Source organism: Triticum dicoccoides, chromosome 3A (assembly GCF_002162155.2).
Source record: "Triticum dicoccoides isolate Atlit2015 ecotype Zavitan chromosome 3A, WEW_v2.0, whole genome shotgun sequence".
Lineage (NCBI taxonomy): Eukaryota > Viridiplantae > Streptophyta > Magnoliopsida > Poales > Poaceae > Triticum > Triticum dicoccoides.
The window spans coordinates 386,428,042-386,441,704 of record NC_041384.1 but is presented as its reverse complement, the minus strand read 5'-3'; positions in this window follow the sequence as shown (position 1 = coordinate 386,441,704).

The window sequence follows — 13,663 nt, the reverse complement described above, 5'->3', positions numbered from 1 at the left end:
AATTTCCGCGGCCCTCTCCTAATATTTAGGACAACGTGAACATTTTTCTGTGCTAAAATTCAATTTTGAAAAATGCAATTTTTCCCTAATTTAACTGAATAAAACCTCAAATAAATATATATTTTTATTCAAAATTAAATTTCCATTATTTCCTCTGTTTTAAAGAAGTCATATTATATTCTCTCATTATTTTATTTATTTTGAAATAATTGGAAAAATAATTTCAAATAAAAATCACCGTGATCCAATTTACCAATTTTTGAAAATTCAAAAATGGAATTTTATGAAAACCTCCAACTCTCTCACATGGTCCTTGAGTTGCTTAAGGCCTCCTGGGTTAAAGTGTCCAAATAAACCAAATTCAAAATGCTCAAAAATATGGATGCATATGATGACCTAACGATTAATATCCAAATTAAAAAATTGGGATGTTACAAAACTACCCCCTTAAGATGAATCTCGCCCTCGAGATTCGAGTTGCCTAGCAAATAGGTGTGGGTGGTCTTTCCGTAGGTCTTCTTCTTGCTCCCAGGTGGCTTCTTCCTCGGTATGGTGGCTCCACTAAACTTTGCAAAACTTGATGACCTTGCTGCGTGTAACTCGGCTGGCAAACTCGAGAATCTTGACGAGTTTCTTCTCGTAGGTTAGGTCACTCTCCAACTGAATTAATTCCAGGGGAACTGAATCTCTCAGAGGAATATCAGCCATCTCTGCATGGCACTTCTTCATCTAGGAAACATGAAACATATCATGAACTCCTGACAATCCTTCGGGTAACTCCAACTTGTAGGGCACTTCTCCCATACGTTCACAAATTCTATAAGGTCCTACAAATCTTGGGGCTAACTTTCCTTTGACTCCAAATCGTTTAACTCCTCGAAGTGGTGACACGCGAAGATATGCTCTGTCCCCGACTTCATAGGCTACCTCCTTGCATTTAGTGCCAGCATAACTCGTCTGCCTGGATTGAGCTACCTTCAGTCTATCACGAATAAACTTAACATTCTCTTGAGACTCTCTGATTAAATCTGGTCCGTACAATTGTCGGTCTCCAACTTCATCCCATATAAAGGGTGTCCTGCACCTCCTTCCATACAAAGCTTCGAAAGGGGCCATCTTCAAACTAGCCTGGTAGCTGTTGTTATATGAGAACTCTGCATAAGGCAAATTATCATCCCAACTAGATCCACAATCTAGCGCACAAGCTCTCAACATGTCCTCCAGAATCTGATTGACTCTCTCGGTCTGTCCATCTGTCTGCGGATGAAAGGCTGTACTGAACTCTAGCCTGGTACCCAAAGTCTGGTGTAATTGATTCCAAAACTTGGAGGTAAATTGTGTTCCTCTATCTGATACGCTGGTCCTTGGAACTCCGTGTAGACATACGATCCTGGTCATATATATCTTGGCCAACTTCACGCTCGTATAAGTGGTTTTCACGAGGATAAAGTGAGCCACTTTGGTCAAGCGATCTACTACTACCCAGATGGAATTATAACCTGATCATGTCTTGAGTAATCCGGTGATGAAATCCACTTCCATTCGGGTATCGGCATAGGCTGAAGTAATCCTGCTGGCTTCTGGTGTTCTGCCTTAACTCTTTGACATACGTCACATAGGGCTACATACTCGGCAATATCCTTCTTCATACCTGTCCACCAGAAATGTTCCTTAAAATCCAAATACATCTTGGTGTTTCTGGGGTGAATCGATTATGGCGAGTCATGAGCTTCCTGAAGTATTAACTTCCCGATCTCTGGGTCATTGGGCATAGAAATACGATCCTCAAACCCTAAAGTTTCATGTTCATTCTCACGAAAACCTTTGGCCTTTCCTTTATTCATCTTCTCCTTTATCTCTGCAATCTCCTTATCAGTCTTCTGGACTTCTCGAATCTTTCCCAACAACGTGGACTGGACTTCCAACGCTGCAACAAAACCTCTCGGAACTATCTCCAAACGAAGTTCTTTGAGAGTGTCTGCTAATTCTTGTGGTAATCCTCCAGTTACAAGTGTATTAACATAACTCTTGCGGCTCAAAGCATCTGCTACAACATTGGCCTTTCCTGGATGATAATGCAGCTTCATATCATAATCCTTTATGAGCTCCAACCATCTCCTCTGCCTGAGGTTTAGCTCCTTCTGTGTGAAGATGTACTTCAAACTCTTATGATCTGTGTATACATCACAACGGTTTCCAATAAGAAAATGTCTCCAGGTCATGAGGGCGTGCACTACGGCTGCTAACTCCAAATCATGCGTGGCATAATTCAACTCATGAGGTCGAAGCTGACGTGAGGCATATGAAACAACTCTTCCGTCTTGCATAAGTACACCTCCAAGTCCTAGGCGAGAAGTGATGTCTACTATACAACCTTCTTCTTGTAGACGTTGTTGGGCCTCCAAGTGCAGAGGTTTGTAGGATAGTAGCAAATCTCCCTCAAGTGGATGACCTAAGCTTTATCAATCCATGGGAGGCATAGGATGAAGATGGTCTCTCTCAAGCAACCCTGCAACCAAATAACAAAGAGTCTCTTGTGTCCCCAACACACCGAATACAATGGTAAATTGTATAGGTGCACTAGTTCGGAGAAGAGATGGTGATACAAGTGCAATATGGATGGTAGATATAGGTTTTGTAATCTAAAAATATAAAAATAGGAAGGTAACTAATGATAAAAGTGAGCGTAAACGGTATTGCAATGCATTGAAACAAGGCCTAGGGTTCATACTTTCACTAGCGCAAGTTCTCTCAACAATAATAACATAATTGGATCATATAACTATCCGTCAACATGCAACAAAGAGTCACTCCAAAGTCACTAATAGAGGAGAACAAACGAAGAGATTATGGTAGGGTACGAAACCACCTCAAAGTTATCCTTTCTGATCGATCTATTCAAGAGTCCGTAGTAAAATAACATGAAGCTATTCTTTCTGTTCAATCTATCATAGAGTTCGTACTAGAATAACACCTTAAGACACAAATCAACCAAAACCCTAATGTCACCTAGATACTCCAATGTCACCTCTAGTATCCGTGGGTATGATTATACGATATGCATCACACAATCTTAGATTCATCTATTCAAACCAACACAAAGTACTTCAAATAGTGCCCCAAAGTTTCTACCGGAGAGTCAAGACGAAAACGTGTGCCAACCCCTATGCATAGGTTCATGGGAGGAACCCGCAAGTTGATCACCAAAACATACATCAAGTGGATCAATAGAATACCCCATTGTCACCATGGGTATCCCACGCAAGACATACATCAAGTGTTCTCAAATCCTTAAAGACTCATCAGATAAGATAACTTCAAAGGGAAAACTCAATCCATTACAAGAGAGTAGAGGGGGAGAAAAATCATAAGATCCAACTATTATAGCAAAGCTCGCGATACATCAAGATCGTATCACCTCAAGAACACGAGAGAGAGAGAGAGAGAGAGAGAGAGAGATCAAACACATAGCTACCGGTACGTACCCTCATCCCCGAGGGTGAACTACTCCCTCCTCGTCATGGAGAGCACCGGGATGATGAAGATGGCCACCGGTGAGGGTTCCCCCCTCCGGCAGGGTGCCGGAACAGGGTCCCGATTGGTTTTTGGTGGCTATAGAGGCTAGCGGCGGCGGAACCCCCGATCTATTCTGCTCCCCGAAGTTTTTAGGGTATATGGGTATATATAGGAGGAAGAAGTACGTTAGTGGATCTCCAGGCTGTCCACGAGGTAGGGGGCGCGCCCCCCACCCTTGTGGGCAGCCCGAGACTCTCCTGGTCCGTCTCCGATACTCCATGGGCTTCTTCTGGTCCAAAAAATAAGTTCCGTGAAGTTTCAGGTCAATTGGACTCCGTTTGAGTTTACTTTTCTGTGATACTCTAAAACAAGGAAAAAACAGAAACTGGCACTGGGCTCTAGGTTAATAGGTTAGTCCCAAAAAACATATAAAATAGCATATAAATGCATATAAAACATCCAAGGTTGATAATACAATAGCATGGAACAATCAAAAATTATAGATACGTTGGAGACGTATCAGCATCCCCGAGCTTAATTCATGCTCGTCCTTGAGTAGGTAAATGATAAAAACAGAATTTTTGATGTCGAATGCTACCTAACATATTTATCCATGTAGTTCTCTTTATTGTGGCAAGAATATTCAGATCCATAAGATTCAAGACAAAAGTTTAATATTGACATAAAAATATAATAATACTTCAAGCATACTAACTAAACAATCATGTCTTCTCAAAATAACATGGCCAAAGAAATCTATCCCTAAAAAATCATATAGTCTGGCTATGCTCTATCTTCATCACACAAAATATTTAAATCATGCACAACCCCAATGACAAGCCAAGCAATTGTTTCATACTTTTGGTGTTCTCAAACTTTTTCAATCTTCACGCAATACATGAGCGTGAGCCATGGATATATCACTATATGTGGAATAGAAGGATGGTTGTGGAGAAGACAAAAAGGAGAAGATAGTCTCACATCAACTAGGCGTATCAACGGGCTATGGAGATGCCCATCAATAGATATCAATGTGAGTGAGTAGGGATTGCCATGCAACGGATGCACTAGAGCTATAAGTATATGAAAGCTCAACAAAAGAAACTAAGTGGGTGTGCATCCAACTTGCTTGCTCACGAAGACCTAGGGCATTTTGAGGAAGCCCATCATTGGAATATACAAGCCAAGTTCTATAATGAAAATTTCCCACTAGTATATGAAAGTGACAACATAAGAGACTCTCTATTATGAAGATCTTGGTGCTACTTTGAAGCACAAGTGTGGTAAAAGGATAGTAACATTGTCCCTTCTTTCTTTTTCTCTCATTTTTTTATTTGGGCCTTTTTATGGCCTTTTTTATTTAGTCCGGAGTCTCATCCCGACTTGTGGGGGAATCATAGTCTCCATCATCCTTTCCTCACTTGGACAATGCTCTAATAATGATGATCATCACACTTTTATTTACTTACAACTCAAGAATTACAGCTCGATACTTAGAACAAGAGATGACTCTATATGAATGCCTCCGGCGGTGTACCGGGATGTGCAATGACTCATGAGTGACATGTATGAAAGAATTATGAATGGTGGCTTTTCCACAAATATGACGTCAACTACATGATCATGCATAGCAATATGACAATGATGGAGCGTGTCATAATAAAGGGAATGGTGGAAAGTTGCATGGCAATATATTTCGGAATGGCTATGGAAATGCCATAATAGGTAGATATGGTGGCTGTTTTGAGGATGGTAATGGTGGGTGATATGGTACCAGCGAAAATTGCACGGCACAAGAGAGGCTAGCAATGGTGGAAGGGTGAGAGTGCATATAATCCATGGACTCAACATTAGTCATAAAGAACTCACATACTTATTGAAAAAATCTATTAGTTATCGAAACAAAGTACTATGCACATGCTCCTAAGGGGATAGATTGGTAGGAAAAGACCATCGCTCGTCCCTGACCGCCACTCATAAGGAAGACAATCAATAAATAAATCATGCTCCGACTTCATCACATAACGGTTCACCATACGTGCATGCTATGGGAATCACAAACTTTAACACAAGTATATCTCAAATTAACAACTACTCACTAGCATGACTCTAATATTACCATCTCCATATCTCAAAACAATCATCAAGTATCAAACTTCTCATAGTATTCAATGCACTTTATATGAAAGTTTTTATTATATCCCTCTTGGATGCCCATCATATTAGGACTAGTTTCATAACCAAAGCAAACTACCATGCTGTTCTAAAGAATTTCAAAATTATATAAGTGAAGCATGAGAGTTCATTAATTTCTATAAAATAAAACCACCACTGTGCTCTAAAAAGATATAAGTGAAGCACTAGAGCAACAACAAACTACTCCGAAAGATATAAGTGAAGATCAATGAGTAGTCGAATAATTATGCAACTATATGAAGACCCTCTAACATTTAAGAATTTCAGCTCTTGGTATATTATTCAAGCAGCAAGAAAAACTAAATAAAATAAAATGACGCTCCAATCAAAACACATATCATGTGGTAAATAAAAATGTAGCTCCAAGTAAAGTTACCGATGAACGAAGACGAAAGAGGGGATGCCTTCAGGGGCATCCCCAAGCTTAGGCTTTTGGTTGTCCTTGAATATTACCTTGGGGTGGCTTGTGAATCCCCAAGCTTAGGCTCTTGCCACTCCTTATTCCATAGTCCATCGAATCTTTACCCAAAACTTGAAAACTTCACAACACAAAACTTAACAGAAAACTCGTAAGCTCCGTTAGTATAAGAAAATAAAGCACCACTTAGGTACTGTTGTGAACTCATTATAAATTAATATTGGTGTAATATATACTGTATTCCAACTTATCTATGGTTCATACCCTCCGATACTACTCATAGATTCATCAAAATAAGCAAACAACACAATAAAAACAGAATCTGTCAAAAACAGAACAGTCTGTAGTAATCTGGATCAAACGTATAATTATCGAACCCCAAAAATTCTAAAATAAACTTCTGGACCTGAGGATTTTATCTATTAATCATGTGCAAAAATAATTAACTAAATAGCACTCTCCAGTAAAAAAATGGCAGCAAATCTCGTGAGCGCTAAAGTTTCTGTTTTTTTACAGCATGATCACAAAGACTTTCCCCAAGTCTTCCCAAAGGTTCTACTTGGCACAAACACTAATTAAAACATAAAACCACATCTAAACAGATGCTAGATTAATTATTTATTACTAAAAAGGAGCAAAAATCAAATAAAAAATAAAAATTGGGTTGCCTCCCAACAAGCGCTATCGTTTAACGCCCCTAGCTAGGCATGATGATTTCAATGATGCTCACATAAAGGATAAGAATTGAAACATAAAGAGAGCATCATGAAGAATATTACTAGCACATCTAAGTCTAACCCTCTTCCTATTAATAGGGATTTTGTGATTAAACAACTTATGGTAACAATAATCAACTAGCATAGGAGGGCAAAACAAGCATAACTTCAAAACTTTAAGCACATAGAGAGGAAACTTGATATTATTGCAATTCCTACAAGCATATATTCCTCCCTCATAATAATTTTCATTAGCATCATGAATGAATTCAACAATATAACCAGCACCTAAAGCATTCTTTTCATGATCTACAAGCATAGAGAATTTATTATTCTCTACATAAGCAAAATTCTTCGTAATCAGAATAGTGGGAGTATCATAAGAGACTCGAATACTATAAATTATTTCCACATTAAAAGAGTAATGTTAAGAAAAAGGGTAATCATAATCATGACAAGTTTTATAAATATAATCATCACTATTTTTTATAGCATATGTATCATCACAATAATCATCATAAGTTTGACTTTCTGGAATAATCTTAGTTTGACGTTTCATTTCTGGAATAATCTTAGTTTGACGTTTGTTCTCATCATAATCGATTTAAACCTCTTCCAAGAAAGTTCATTTCTTCATAGTTTGACGTTTCATTTCTGGAATAATCTTAGTTTGACGTTTCATTTCTTCATAACCCAAAAGCAAACTAAGTTCATTATAATGTGCAAGGGAAATAAAGTCATCACAATTTTTGGACACGATTCAATCATGAAACAATTTGCATTTGATATTTAAATGAACATGTTCATTGCAAAGTTCACAAGTATGGCTAAGAAATTTTAAATTTTCAGCACTAACATTTAGCCTTTCTTGCAACCATTTAGTTTCTAAATGCTTATGCCTCTTGCAATATCTATCTTCCCTATTTGGTGTGTACTTTCAAACCCAATGCACTCCACAAAAATTGACATGTTTATACGAGACATTTTCATCATAACTAGTGCAATCATCATTAGTACTATGGATATTCAAGGAGTTCATACTAACAACATTGCAATCATGCTCATCATTCAAAGATTTAGTGCCAAACATTTTATAGACTTCTTCTTCTAGCACTTGAGCACAATTATCGGAATCCTTATTTTCATGAAATACATTAAAAGGATGAAGCATATGACGTATCCTCAATTACATTTTTTTATAATTTCCTTTTATAAACTAAACTAGTGATAAAACATGAAACAAAAAAGATTCGATTACAAGATCTAAAGATATACCTTCAAGCGCTAACCTCCCCGGCAACGGCGCCAGAAAAGATCTTGATGTCTACTACACAACCTTCTTCCTGTAGAATTTGTTGGGCCTCCAAGTGCAGAGGTTTGTAGGACAGTAGCAAATTTCCCTCAAGTGGATGACCTAAGGTTTATCAATCCGTGGGAGGCATAGGATGAAGATGGTCTCTCTCAAGCAACCCTGCAACCAAATAACAAAGAATCTCTTGTGTCCCCAACGCACCCAATACAATGATAAATTGTATAGGTGCACTAGTTCGGCGAAGAGATGGTGATACAAGTGCAATATGGATAGTAGATATAGGTTTTTGTAATCTAAAAATATAAAAACAGCAAGGTAACTAATGATAAAAGTGAGCGTAAATGGTATTGCAATGCGTTGAAACAAGGCCTAGGGTTCATACTTTCACTAGTGCAAGTTCTCTCAACAATAATAACATAATTGGATCATATAACTATCCGTCAACATGCAACAAAGAGTCACTCCAAAGTCACAAATAGAGGAGAACAAATGAAGAGAGTATTGTACGGTACGAAACCACCTCAAAGTTATCCTTTCTGATCGATCTATTCAAGAGTCCGTAGTAAAATAACATGAAGCTATTCTTTCCATTCAATCTATCATAGAGTTCGTACTAGAATAACACCTTAAGACACAAATCAACCAAAACCCTAATGTCACCTAGATACTCCAATGTCACCTCAAGTATCCGTGGGTATGATTATACGATTTGCATCACACAATCTCAGATTCATCTATTCAAACCAACACAAAGTACTTCAAAGAGTGCCCCAAAGTTTCTACCGGAGAGTCAAGACGAAAACGTGTGCCAACCCCTATGCATAGGTTCATGGGCGGAACCCGCAAGTTGATCACTAAAACATACATCAAGTGGATCAATAGAATACCCCATTGTCACCACGTGTATCCCACGCAAGACATACATCGAGTGTTCTCAAATCCTTAAAGACTCAATCCGATAAGATAACTTCAAAGGGAAAACTCAATCCATTACAAGAGAGTAGAGGGGGAGAAACATCATAAGATCCAACTATAATAGCAAAGCTCGCGATACATCAAGATCGTATCACCTCAAGAACACGAGAGAGAGAGATCAAACACATAGCTACCGGTACATACCCTCAGCCCCGAGGGTGAACTACTCCCTCCTCGTCATGGAGAGCGCCGGGATGATGAAGATAGCCACCGGTGAGGGTTCCCCCCTCCGGCAGGGTGCCGAAACAGGGTCCCGATTGGTTTTTCGTGGCTACAGAGGCTTGCGGCGGCGGAACTCCCGATCTATTCTGCTCCCCAAAGTTTTTAGGGTATATGGGTATATATAGGAGGAAGAAGTATGTCGGTGGTTCTCCGGGCTGTCCATGAGGCAGGGGGGCTCGCCCAAGGGGTGTGAGCGTGCCCCCCACCCTCGTGGGCAGCCTGGGACTCTCCTGGTCCATCTCCGATACTCCGTGGGCTTCTTCTGGTCCAAAAATAAGTTCCGTGAAGTTTCAGGTCAATTGGACTCCGTTTGATTTTCCTTTTCTGCGATACTCTAAAACAAGGAAAAAACAGAAACTGGCACTGGGCTCTAGGTTAATAGGTTAGTCCCAAAAATCATATAAAATAGCATATAAATGCATATAAAACATACAAGGTTGATAATATAATAGCATGGAACAATCAAAAATTATAGATACGTTGGAGACGTATCAAGAAATGTCGCAATATACTTGGAAATCCTTGCGTATATCTAGAAGAATTAGCACTGGGGCTGTAACTAAATGTTTCTTCAACTCCTGAAAACTGGCCTCACATTCTTCTGTCCATTTGAACTTGTTGTCCTTCTTCAATAACTCCATCATGGGCATCTCAATCTTGGAAAAATTCTCAATGAATCTCCGGTAATATCCTGCGAGTCCAAGAAAACTATGTATCTCTCCAACTGAGGTGGGTGCCAACCACTCAGTGACAGACTGAACCTTGGAAGAGTCTACTTCTATACCTTCTCCTAATATAACATGTCCGATAAATCCAACTTCCTTCAACCAAAACTCACATTTGCTGAACTTGGCATATAGTTGATGTTCCCTGAGCTTCTCAAGAACCAAGCGCAAATGTTCCTTGTGTTCTTCTTCTCTTCGAGTATACCAATGTATCATCAATGAACACCACAATAAACTTATCCAAGAACTCCATGAACACATTATTCCTCATACTCATAAAGTAGGCAGGGGCATTAGTCAAACCAAAAGACATGACAGTGTACTCATATAGCCCGTACCTTGTGGTAAAATTTGTCTTAGGTATATCCTTTTCTCGGATCTTCAGCTGGTGGTATCCGGATCGAAGATCAATCTTGGAGAATACTTTAGTTCTTTGCAGCTGGTCAAACAAATCATTGATCATTGGTAGTGGGTATTTGTTCTTGATCGTCACCTTATTCAGTGCACGATAATCCACAAGCATCCTCAAAGATCCATCCTTCTTCTCAACTAAGAGCGCTGGGGCTCCCCATGGTGAAGAGCTTGGTCAAATATAACCTTTCTCCAATAACTCCTTAATATGCTTCTAAATTTCCTCCAGATCATTTGCGGGCATCCTATACGGTCTCTTTGATATTGGTCCGGTGCCTGGTAACAGTTCTATCAAAAATTCTATATCTTGATCTGGTGGCATGCCTGGTAGTTCCTCCAGGAATACGTCAGGATAATCCTTCACAACTGGCACTTCCTCCTGAACAACTCCCGAAAGTGAATTCACTTGAGTCCTCCTTGGCGCATGCTTACACACATACTTGATCCTTTTACCCTCTGGGGTGGTGACAAGAATTGACTTACTAGCACAATCGATATTTCCTCCGTACATTGATAGCCAGTCCATGCCTAGTATCACATCCAATCCTTTTGACTCCAAAATTATTAGGTCTGAGGGGAAAACATGCCTACCTATGGTCAATAGCAACTAAAAACATCCTCTGCTAGCCATATACTCCGCTCCAGGTGAGCTTACTAACATAGGTGTCTTAAGGGCTACGGTGGGCAACTTAAACTTATCCACAAATCCCCTTGATATGTATGAATGCAATGCACCAGTGTCAAAAAGGACAATAGTTGTAAATGACTTATTCAAAAACTTACCAATAACTGCATCTGGCTGCTCTTCAACCTCCTCCATGTTGACGTGGTTCACCTGCCCTCTGGTGAAAGGGTTGGGCTTCTTTCCTGAGCTTCCATTTCCGTTACTGTTCTTCACCTCAGAACAATCATTGGCGTAGTGTCCAGTCTTCCCGCACTTGAAACTAACATGGCTCAGATCCTTGTTGGCGGGTATTGCTGGGCTGGAACCGCTCTACTTGTTGTTTCCTTCATTCCCATTTCCATTCTTGGGGCCAATGTGGTTATGTGAACTTCCTCCATTGTGAGAATCGCCTCCATGGTTATGATGGGTATGTCCTCCCGAGTTCGGGTAAAACGAGGCTTATGCTGAGCTCCAGAGTTGTACTTCCCTTGTCCATACTTCCGTTTGCGGTTCTCTATCTGATGCTGCTTGCCTTCAATCATAAGAGCCATGTCTACCAGCTCCTGGTAGTTGGCGAATGTTGCCACCATCAACTGCATACTCAGCTCGTCATTCAGCCCCTCCATAAACTTCTCCTGCTTCGCGTCATCTATGGCCACATCATCTGGGGAGTAGCGGGCTAACTTGCTGAACTCATCTACGTACCGCACCATAGTATGATTTCCCTGGCGTAAGTTGCAAAACTCATGCTTCTTCATGCTCATAGCTCTAGCTGAGACATGTGCAGTGCGGAAGGCATGCTGAAATTGATCCCAAGTAACATTAGCTACGGGGAAAGTAGCGGTGTAGTTCTCCCACCATGAGGCTGCGGGTCCATCCAGTTGATGTGTGGCAAAGTGCACCTTCTCAGCATCTGTGCAACCTGCGGTGGTCAGCTCCCTTTCAATCTCGCGGAGCCAATCATCAGCAACAATTGGCTCGGTGCTACTAGAGAACACCGGCGGATTCAACCTTAGAAAGCGGGCTAAGTTGTCGACTGGAGCTGGTGGCGGCGGATTGTTGTTATTGTTGCCTTGGTTAACCTTTCTTATGACCTATATGATATAAGCAGTAATATTTACCTGTTTATGTAAACACCTCGGTGTACCATCCTGTCTGGTGTAACCCTGTTACTATTGTTGATGACATTCCGGTAACCACCGATGGACGAGAACTTTGCCTATTGGTCTGCCTCGTTCAACGAGCAGGAAATGGTTCTCTTCGTTCCTCACCCTTGGTACCGACATGGTTGCCGACATAACTGACATGTTATTCTCTGATGTGCCTTGCTATCATAACCGTTCAAGACGTCTCTACTCTTTCTACTTTTAACCCACATGGTGGGCCCATAACCCACAGTTCCACAAGATCGAAACCTGACTCTCCTATACACCATGTTGCCAAAGTTATTCCTCGCGCTTGACTTCATATGTAATTCACGGGCCACCTACCTAGTGATCTATTCTGGTATCAGACGCAATACTTATTCCCATTGCTCTGAATCCCTTTCACACTTTGTTTCAGGTGACGAACGATTGCCTATGCGCTTGAAACTTCTATTTTGTGCCTTCTTACTTTGCTCTCGATAATGTCTTAAGTTTCAAATCGAGAGTTACTTTCTGCCACCTTCCCTGATGTTATCTAGTAGATAAGCAACACTGTAGCGGCCCGTTCATCCGGAATACCCCCTTATCTTTTCATAAGTACAATGGAGTTCCCGAAGGAAGAATGGTGACTTCATCATGATGACTCGAAGAAGAGAAATGGAGACATCAACGTAATGGATCGACCTCTTCGAGAAGAGCAACCAAGACCGAGAAGTCTCGTTAGAATTTCATAACCAGAACTTCCCCCCTACCGAACCTCTTAAATCTCGGGACGAGATTTCTTGTAGTGGAGGAGAATTGTGACACCCGGATAATCAAGCTACAGTAACCCTCTGGTAATGATGCCACGTCACCAGGATTACTGTTGCTAATCTCGTGTTAGTTCAGATCCGAGCCAAATTCAAATTTGAATTAAATCAAAGAGTAAAAGTTTTCATTTGTCAAATACAAAATGTTCAAATTGTAGCAAATAAATCATATATAATTATGGTGGTGAAACCACATTGTTGTGAAATGTTTAAACACTTCGAATTAAATAGAACAGAAGCCAAAACCAATAATTAAATGCGCTTCATAAAATATAACATATTAAACTAATTAGGTTTGGTGCCCAAGATATAGTGGCATTAGAATAAGTAATAATACTATTTTTAGGAACTAAGATTATAATTATAAAAAACTAAAATAAAGAGAAACTAAAAGTAAAACAGTAAAAGAAAAAACTAAGAAAAACAAAATACAAAAAAGAGAACACCCCCCCCCCTCGCTGGGCCACGACCCAAATGGCCTCGGGGCCAATCAGGTCGGCCCACCTGTTGTCCCAGTATAACCCCCTCCCCCACTAACACTAGAGCCCCACTCC